We start from the raw sequence: 10251 nt of genomic DNA, 5'->3' as shown, positions 1-10251 counted from the left end.
GCCTCGCTGGGGCACGAGGAGTCCCACGTTGCCCTCTGGGACCCCGACAGGCCCTTCCCTGTAAGGGCAACAGTGAGCCAATCAGGGGTGTCCTGTGATAAGCGCCACTCTCTGCAGTGCCAAAGCCAAAGTGGAAAAAAAAACGTAGCTTGTCCCAGAGTGACAAATGATGCTCCTGGTGGGGATGCCATGGGTGCCTCACAGACTGAGTTCCCGCCAGACATTGATATGTTTTGTGAGAAGCAGAACAGGAAAGGCAGACCCTGGGGTCTGTGGCTGGGCCTACTGACTCAGCAAACCCTGGTTATGCCTCGCCCAGCACTTTGGTTATGTGGGGAATGCGTCTCTTCATTGTTTACACCGTGTGGAATTTGGCCTTCATTCTTCATTTATTGAACGATTGCTTTGTGAGCACCATTTATGTGCCCGGAATTGCATGTATTGTAGCAGGGAGAAAGACTGTTAAACAATAAACATAAGTAAGTAACGGAAATAGTAGGTGAGTGTAATAGGGCGGTCAGGGGAGGTCTTATGGAGAAGGTGACGTTCAAGTCCAAAGCTTCATGATTAACTCCCTCTGTGAAGTCTAATGAAGTAACACTTTCTAAAATGCATGATTCGAGCTCTTTCCAGCAAAGGCTCCTTTAAATAAGTGGTTCTCAGGTGCAGGCGGTTTGCCCCTCCCTCCCAGGGACACTTGGCAATATATGGAGATTTTTTTTTTTTTTTTTGCGTTATGCAGGCCTCTCACTGTTGTGGCCTCTCCCGTTGCGGAGCACAGGCTCCGGACGCGCAGGCTCAGCGGCCATGGCTCACGGGCCCAGCCGCTCCGCGGCATGTGGGAGCCTCCCGGACCGGGGCACGAACCCACGTCCCCTGCATCGGCAGGCGGACTCTCAACCACTGCGCCACCAGGGAAGCCCTATATGGAGATATTTTTGATCGTCACAACTGAAGGGGTTGCTACTGGCATCTAGTGGGTAGAGGCCAGACAAGGCCCAGGACAGTCCGCCCATGACAAAGAACTGGGCCCAAAGTGTGATGAGCGCTGAGGTTGAGAAGCCTGGTCTAGACAGGCAGACTGGCTTTCGTAGACGCTGGGAAAGCATGGTGGATCCGTCTGCACTTTCTTCGGCTGAAGGGTGGACCACACAGCATTCGGCAGAGCAGATGCAGACGCCTGGTGCCCTCGAATCCTGCAGCCCCGGCACATTCTGCCGAGATGAGGGTAATAAAGAGAAAGATGATGATTTGCACTAACTGGTGTAACCTACCACCAAATCTCAAGGGAAAGAGAGTGAAACACACCCCGAGAAACTCTGTTTATGGTGCAGGAAGGGTTTAGTGACTTCAGCGCTCAGATTACCATTTGGATATCAGTTTCATCATCATCAACCTCCAATTTCCTGTTTTGCTTATCTTAGAATTACTTTTCTTTTTTTTTTTATGTTTGCACAATCCATATGGCTTTGGCTTCAAGTTGATTAGATATGGAACTGGTTTATAATGGATTAGAATGCAGGATTTGTTTGCTTTGTAATATTTTAAGAAAGAAATGAAAGAAGCTATAATGATGGAGAGAGATATTGTATATTTACAGTCTTATTCTTTTTTCATTACTGGAAACGACAACCTATTTAGAAATGTGGATTATGGCTCTTGGTCACTTTTTAATTTGTGTTTCACTTTAGGGTTTTCCTGAGTTACAAATCCCTGCTGATTTGTGAGACTTAAGAGGTACACGTGTACATTTACTTTTCCTTTTAGCCTTTTTCTTTTTTGTCCCCCCTGGGGTTGCTTTTTCTTTCCCCCTTCATTTATATGTTTTCCTATAAGCCAATCTGTGTGCCACTTTTTCCTGCATGGCCTGTACAGTTGAAAACGTTATTTGAATCAGCCCTGTGAAACCGACGGCCCCAGCTGTTAAACACTGATCCACAGTGCGTTGACACTCAGCGTCCGGGCATCCTAGTTCAGCTCATATTCCAGTAAATATATATTTTCTTGATCATTTCAAACTACCGTGCAAAGCCACATCCTGCCGTCTGTTAGATGCTTAGAGCAGTGCGATATGCCCCTGACGGTTCTGTAGGCTGCAGAGGAAGGTTGCACGGGCTGGATCCGTGGCCAGGAGACCATTAGGGCAGTCTCCACACACCCTAGTGACCCAGAAGATGGGCTGATTTGGGGACCAGGGCTAAGAGCTTAGATTCTTGGGGTTTTCTGGGTCTCAAGGTTAGAGGTCTTTGGCAGATTTCAACATAACCAACCTTTAGGATCCTTTAATATCATTGTTAGAAACAGTGTACATAGTCACAGGCTGAGAACTTGGGATCAGGATCTAGGACGTTTTGTCTGATAGCCCTGGATCCCCACCTTCTGTGATGTAACCAGACCAATGTTTGTGGGATTAGGTAGGCAGTTGTTGTGGGTTGGGTTCCCTTCAAAAGATATGTTCAAGTACCTGGGAATGTGACCTTATTTGAAAATAGGGTCTTGGGACTTCCCTGGTGGTCCAGTGGGTAAGACTCTGTGCTCCCAGTGCCGGGGGCTCAGGTTGGATCCCTGGTCGGGAACTAGATTCCACACGCATGCAGCGACTAAGAGTCCACATGCCACAGCTAAAGATTCCACATGCCGCAACTAAAAAGATCCCGCGTGCCGTAACGAAGATCGCATGTGCCACAACTAAGACGCGGCACAGCCAAAAACAAACAAATAAATAATGAGTAAATAAATGTTTTTTAAAAAAGAAAAGAAAATAGGGTCTTTGCAGATGTAACTAAGATGTAAGTTATAAGAAGAGAAGAATGAACACAGAGATACAGACAACAGACACCATCATGTGAAGGCACAGACGTATGGAGGGAAGACAGTCATGTGACAAGTGAGGCCGAGATGAGAATTATGCAGCTACAAGCCAAGGAACTCCAAGGATTGCCAGCAACCACGGCAAATTAGGACAGAGGCATGGAGCAGACGTTTCCTTTCTGAGCCCCCAAGAAAGAGCCAATCCTGCCTACACTTTAATTTTGGATTTCTGGCCCATAGCACTGGGAGAGAATGAATTTCTGTTGTTTTAAGCCACCCAGTTTGCGGTACTTTGTTATGGAAACCCTAGGAAAGTAATACGGTAGTGTTAGTTTATTATTACTGTTATAGTAGCTCATTAAGAGAAACAAAAGGATTCTTCAACTTTGAATTTCTAGGAGAAACTGAGAGCCAAACATATTTAATCCAGAATAATTAAATTGAACCTATTTTTTAAAAAATGAATGGGAAAACTTATCAGTGGTGGTCAACTGGATCCCATGAATTAGTCAATAAAGGGGGTTGGGAGTTGAATACAGGTATTTGTATTTTTACTCAGAGCAAAGAACTAAGGAAGGCACAGGTACGGCTCTTACTCTTGATTCAGTCTCCGGTGTTTGCTAGTTTAGCTGGAGAACTAGTCAACCGGGACAAGGCATGCAGATCAACTTTGAATTCCTTGGTTGCACAGAGTTCAAAACGTTCTTGTTTTACCACTGCCATTGAAACCAATGGATTTTTTTTTTAAACTCTTTCTTTGGAAAATCCTTCTTGAACAGCATTCTTTCTTTTGCTTCTCATAGTTAACTTGAAGATAATTCTACAGTAAAGTTGACAGTAAATTAGTTCGTTGATAGTAACTGACCTGTACTCTGTCCCCACTGCAGCCCCCTCAGAGTGGAAAATGTATCCAACTATCTTTCATGTTAATCACAGGAATGTGTTGGCTGCTGGAAATAGCTTTCTGGTTCCCAGGAATAGTTCTGTCTATCTCCAGCCCTCAGTTTGTTTTGATCCCGTTATATACAAAGGCAGAAAGAAATGAAAATAGCATTTCTGCTTCAGGCATGAATCTAGGACTATGAGTCTTCCATACTAATGCCTTAAATCTCAATACCCAGGATCCACTTCGATCTCTGTGGGCAGTCCGGCAGTGCCCTAAAGATTCTCCAGGGACCACTGTACCAAATGGACTCCTTATACTGGGCAGTTAGGTTATGCCACATCCAGATATGGGATGTGCAGACACCAGCAGACTGTACAGGCTACTTTGAGCCGCTTGGGTGCATTAACTTTAGGGCTTCTAACACCCTGTCCACAAAATGCTGGTACTAACTTTGGACGAGCAACATGTATCTACCGGGCACCTGGGAAATGAGATAACCTGGCACTAAGGCGGTGTCCTTGGGAAGTGATCCAATGCCGCCAAGGCCTTTGCAGAGCTATTTTAGGCTGGCTCACACTGTAGGTGTTGACTTGTTGCAGTCGTTGGATGGACTAGTGGCCGGGGGTTGTGAGCCAGGGAGAGAAGAATCCAGTAGAGGGAAAGAGTGAGTGGTCTATGTGGGGAGAAGGGGAGAGGGAGAGGTGATGGATATGAGAGGATTGAGGACAAATTCTCCACAATTCCCAGCTAGCCCATCCAGGCAGTTGGTCCGGCCTGCACGATAACAGAAAATAGCTACCTGTACTAACCAACCCTGTCTTTTGATGTATAAATATGAACGGCAACCAAGGAGCACCATACGTTCAAAGGGAAAATAAGCCCAAGCAGGAGGACCAAAATGATAAACAAAATAGCTGATGCCAGAGAAAGAATCAATAAACTAGTCCACAGATAAGAACTCCAAACAAAATTTCTCTCCAACTTGCAGTAAGAATCTTGGAGGAGTTTGAGAAGATATTGCATTTATAAAATGAGAGTAGTTGCTCTGAAAAAGGAGCACTTAGAGAATAAAGAAGAGTTCTTGAAAATTAAAAATATTATTATCAAAATGAAACCTGTAATAAAAGACTTAGAAGCAAGCGTAAAGGCAATCTTCCAGGATGAAAAGATGGAAATAAGAAAGAAAATGTAGATGACATAAAGGATCAATTCAATAAGTCCAGTATTTTATCAGACAGCAGCTCCAAAAATACAGAAGAAGAAACCTGAAAGGAGGGAATATTCAGAAAAAATAATACAAGGAAATTACCAGAGCTTAAAATAAACCTATCAGAGCTAAAGAGAAACAGAAGCTCAACTAAAGTGTTCAACAAATATTGGGCACGTAGGTCAAATAATAGGTCAAATTTCATACCTAGACAGGTCCTTGTAAAATTTCCGAACACCAAACATAAAGAGAAGACCTTAAAAACTCACAGGTGCAAAGAAAGGTTATCTACAAAGGGAAAAGAATCACATTTTCATTGAATTTCTCATCAACAACACTGAATATTAGAAAACAGTAAGACAATGCCTTCAAAGTTCTGAAGGAAAGTGATTTCAAACATAGAACTTTATATCTAGCAATTTGTCAATCAACTGAGAAGGCAAAATAAAGACATTTCATACATGAAAAGACTCAGAAAGTTTTACCTTCCATGTAATCTGTCTGGAAAAATTACTTAAGGATATACTCTAGTAAAATAATGACAATAACAGCCAGCAATTATCAAGGGCTTACAAAATACCAAGCATGGTTTTAAACACTTGATATGCAGGAACTAATTTTATCCTCACAGTTACCTGGAGTTAAGTCACTATGTTTATCATTATAATCCCATTTTATACACTGGAAACTGAAGTATAGGAGGATTAGGGAACTGATCCAGGGTCGTGCAGCTACTATATGGTGGGCCTGAAGTTGCACCGAGAGTCCAGCACTTCACCAACAGAATGTACCACCTCTTGGAGCTAGAAAGAATCCAGTGAAGGGAAGGGAAGGCTGCAGGCACAAATGAACCTAACCCAGGAGAAAACAGAAAATAGGTGTCAGGATGCGAGCCACTCAGTGGATGTAGGAAGCAAGCATTCCAAATTAGGAAGAGAAGAACAGACTTCAGGGAGCACAGCTTTAAGGTGGAACTAGATTCTCTGAACAAAGAGTGTGATTAAGAAAGCTGGGTGAGGGCTTCCCTGGTGGCGCAGTTGAGAGTCCGCCTGCCGATGCGGGGGACGCGGGTTCGTGCCCCGGTCCGGGAGGATCCCACATGCCGCGGAGCGGCTGGGCCCGTGAGCCATGGCCGCTGAGCCTGCGCGTCCGGAGCCTGTGCTCCTCAACGGGAGAGGCCACAGCAGTGAGAGGCCCGCGTACCGCAAAAAAAAAAAAAGAAAGCTGGGTGATCTTATGATGGGCTGAAAGAATATGCTTCTTTTGTGAACAAACTTTTAAACTCCATCAAACCCAAGAAACTGCCCAAGGATGTCATGGTCCAAACATGAAGGAAACTAAAGTGGGGCATGACTGGAGCTGGTGATGAGGTGTAAGAAGAAAGAATCCAGTTGACTCTGACACCTGGCTCTGTCTCCTTGGAGGGGCCCAAGCTGGGGGCAAAGCACGGTATTTCCTGCTTCATGGGTTGAATCACATCACATGGTTCAGAGATCAATATTTACATAGTCATGGTGTTGTAAACACTGTTTGTTGGGTTTTGTATTTAAGAACCAACCTTTGGACCAAATTCTCAGTTTTCACTCTAAGTAGAATGTGGATGATCAAACCTTGGCATGGCTGAAAGAGAGGGAAGAGATGGAATGGAGGAGACAGGCCACATGTCTTCATCACAGAGGATGAAGCAAAGTCCAGTAGTGTCTAAGGTTGATGGACCAGAGGTTTGAATGTATTGTTTAAAGCAGGGTTTCTCAACCTTGGCACTGTTATGGTTCGGGCTGGAGAAATCTCTGTTTTGGGGTTTGTCCTGTGCATTGTAAGATGTGTAGCAGCATTTTTAGCCTCTACCTAGATGTCAACCTCACCCCCAAGTTGTAACAACCTAACACTGTTTCCAGGCATCGCCAAATACACGCACCCCACAACACACACCCAAGGGGATTGCCCTTGGTGAGAACTGCTAGTTGAGAGCTATGAATATAACCAGTGGAAGAACTAAGAGTAAAATAAAATCAACAAAAATGCGGAGAAGGTGGAGGTGGTGGGGATTAGTATAGGAAGCTAAATCACTCATCTCTCATAGCTGTAAGTTATAAGATTGTGATCTAAAGTTGGTAAATCGAGATAAAGCACTATCATTTTGATGTGGCAGCATTCTGAAAATTATGTATGATAAAGTAAACAATGAACCTACTGGTAGTCAGGCTGGGAGAGGAAACAGAATGGAAACAGAAGCCACCGCTTACAAAACTGCGCTATATCCCCAAACAATAAACCTGTTAAACCATGACACGGGAGACAAACCAAGCTTGTTCAGACCTATGTTCTCAACAAGACTACAGACAAGCTGACCTCAGGTAACTCTGCTGGGACTCACGTGTTCTTCACCTGTTCTAAAGATAAGACGTTGTTCCGGCCACTTGCCTTGATTACAAATCACCCTATGATGAGCCTATGGAAGGGTCCGCGTTAGTTTCTGATCACCCCCATTTGAGATGCTCTGCGGTTTCCCCACTGTTCTTTCCAAGCTAATACACCTAACTGTGACTACAAGTATGCTCCAGGTAGCCTTGGGCTGGTGAGTTTTAACATTTGAAACTTATTTTAAAATTTAAAATTTTAATTTAAAATTACATTAAAATTGATTTTACTTGGTTTTAATTGGTAACAAACCCTGTCGGTTACCTTTGCTCGGGCCTGCCCAAAATATCCACCTGCCGGTGGGGATACTTGGATTTGTTACAGAAGCTACAACGATAAAAGGGGAATTGACCTTACAGTGGACGTTCCTAATTCCTTAATCACTGCCCTCTTTCCTATTCCGAGGGCAAGCCTGGAGGACCCAGATTTGAGAAGCAGTGAAGCCAAGACACCCCTTCTGCCTTCGAAGAGGGAAGCCTATTTGTTCCCTGCTCTAAGAAGGACTGTCACAAGCTTCAGTTCTTTGATCTTTACGATAACAGAAGTGGCTCTGGTATTCTTTGTTGTGCGGGAGAAGATGAAGTTGGAGAGATTCAGCCACCTGTCCCAGGCCTCCTTCCCAGGAAGTAGCCTGTGGGCCGCTATGTGTCCAACACCGGTTCCTCGACTCTCCCCTGGGCCAGCCTGGGCCAGGAAGGGCAGGTGGGATGTGAGGTGTAAGATGGGGCGAGATGGGCCACCTGCGGCTCCACGGAGGCTTGGGGTGCGGGTCGATGAGCCAACGGCTGGTGGGGACTGAGTTCTCCTGACGGGGTGCTCGCGGCGGGCCGGCGCCCCGGCACTCAGAGGCCACGTGGCTGACATCTCTACCAGCTCCGGGAGTGGCACCAGGAAGACCTGCTTCCCCTTCCCTTCTTCCCCACGCCCACCTCCCCACAGGCTGTGTTCCAGCAGGTGCAGGGCAGGGTCACACAGCACTCACGGCCATCAGGCACCCCTGCTGAGACCGGCAACCACTCAGGCCCAGCAGCCTGGCTTGCTCCTTCCAGAATGCCACCTGGAAGTTTCTGCCGAGAGTTGGGGCCCCTAAACTGGGCCAGGAAGTCAGCCCCTTCCATCCACACAGATGAGGTTCAGGGGTCCCAGAGATGAAGGGCTAAGAATAGCCTGAGATTACGATGCAGTGCTTCCCACACAGGCTCAGGCCGGGGTTAGCTTCTGGGACAAAGATTTCAGGTCCCTGGGTCTTCTCTCCCACGCATCGGCTTCCGCCCTTCTTGGGGAAAAAACACCACCAACCACCCCGAGCACCCATGCCGTTCCTGTTCAGATAATTCCTACCGGAACGCTCTCATTGCCTTTGTCTGTCTCACGCAAAGCCTTGCCTGCAGGACCAGGTGACTGCACCAACGCGGGCCCCTCGTCCTGGGTAAGCTGGCGGAGGAGGAGCGCGTCCAGGTGTCTTGGATTCTCTGCGTGTCTGTCATCGTGGAGGGGCAGCCTTCACGTCGCGGGGAAATGTGCAGCACGACTGCCGTCGGCCTGGCTGCCCGATTCCTCAGACGATCAGTTCCAAGAGAAGAGGTCATTTCTCTTGCAAGTTTCTGGTTCTCAGACTCACTAAGAATCAGTCATTCGTACTCACCCATGTTAGCTCTGTCTTTTGAGACTACGGAGCCGTGGAATTTCTAATCCAGAGACGTCACCCCTGCCGGCGCTTCTCCAAAATGGAATAGTGGGTGGTGGGGAGGGGAAAGAGAAGGGAGATGATTCCTGCCAATGCCTTTTCCTTTTAAATGTCACAACATGGCTTTTATTTTTTTGGATTACAGGGCAAGATGAACTCTTTGTAGGTTGATCAAACTCACTAAAGGATAAAACCCCATATTCGTCTATCTATTGATGGAAAAAAGAAGCTATTCTTATTCCAGGTCAGGAAATGGTAAAAGGGACAACATTCCTTAGCACCTTGCCCTCATCAACGGCAGCAGAAAGCTAAACGTTAGTCTTCCGGTTAATGGGTTTTCGCAACTCAAACATCAACGCAGGTCAGCTTGCAACGTCACCCAGGAGCTCTGGTGCAGACCAAATAAGACTTTTTCCTGATCTGGGCCGCCTACCCTCCAGGCGGGCCCTGTATTGGCTGGGGGTTGGCTGCTGACCAACCCTCCAGCCTGAGATCCATAGGCAGTAAGAGTGTTTTCTAAACCCAGTGGCTCTCAAAAGATTATTGTCCAGGTAGAAAAGGCAGTCTGAGAGCTGGTGTTCAGTCATGGAAGGGTCTGGGGCAGGTCCGTGGCTTTGGGGACAATGCAAAGACCATCAGGATCCTTGGTTTCCAAAAGCATGGCTCTCGGACTGGCGTCATCCCCAGCCCTCCTTTCTCTCTGCTCTGTGTACCTCCCCTCCCCCATCCCAATCCCCCACCCCTCCCCCACCCCAATCCCCCGCCCACCCCCCCATCCTATTTGGGTCCTGACCTCAGGCGGAGCGCTTGCCCTACGTTCAGGAGCCTGGCTTCTCTAGTTGCTCCTCTGCCAGTCCACTTCTGAAAACTTGCGCCTTCCTTTTTCTTCAGAGACACAATTCCTTTCTACCATCTGGGCCAGGATGCTAGTTGAGGTCTTGCTCTCAGGGCAGCCGCCCCTAGGCTGGTGAGCTTCCCAGTCTATCCTTGGGAGACCTGGCCTTGCGCACCATCACGCCCCCTCTGCCTGGGCCTGACGTTTCCTGCCTGAACTGTCGGCCTGTGGCCAGCCATGGCTGTCTCCCAGCCCACCTGCCTGCCTCTCTAGATCCCGGACCCTATTCTCCTCCTGGGTCCCTGCCAGACTCCCCAGTCCTGCACAGTGGTGGGCTGGCCTCTTCCTGCTGGTCTGGACTCCCTCCCTTCCTGGCTCTGCTCCCAGGTTGGCACTCTCTCCCA

Source organism: Phocoena sinus, chromosome 4 (assembly GCF_008692025.1).
Source record: "Phocoena sinus isolate mPhoSin1 chromosome 4, mPhoSin1.pri, whole genome shotgun sequence".
Taxonomy (NCBI): domain Eukaryota; kingdom Metazoa; phylum Chordata; class Mammalia; order Artiodactyla; family Phocoenidae; genus Phocoena; species Phocoena sinus.
Note: the sequence above shows the minus strand (reverse complement) of the source record.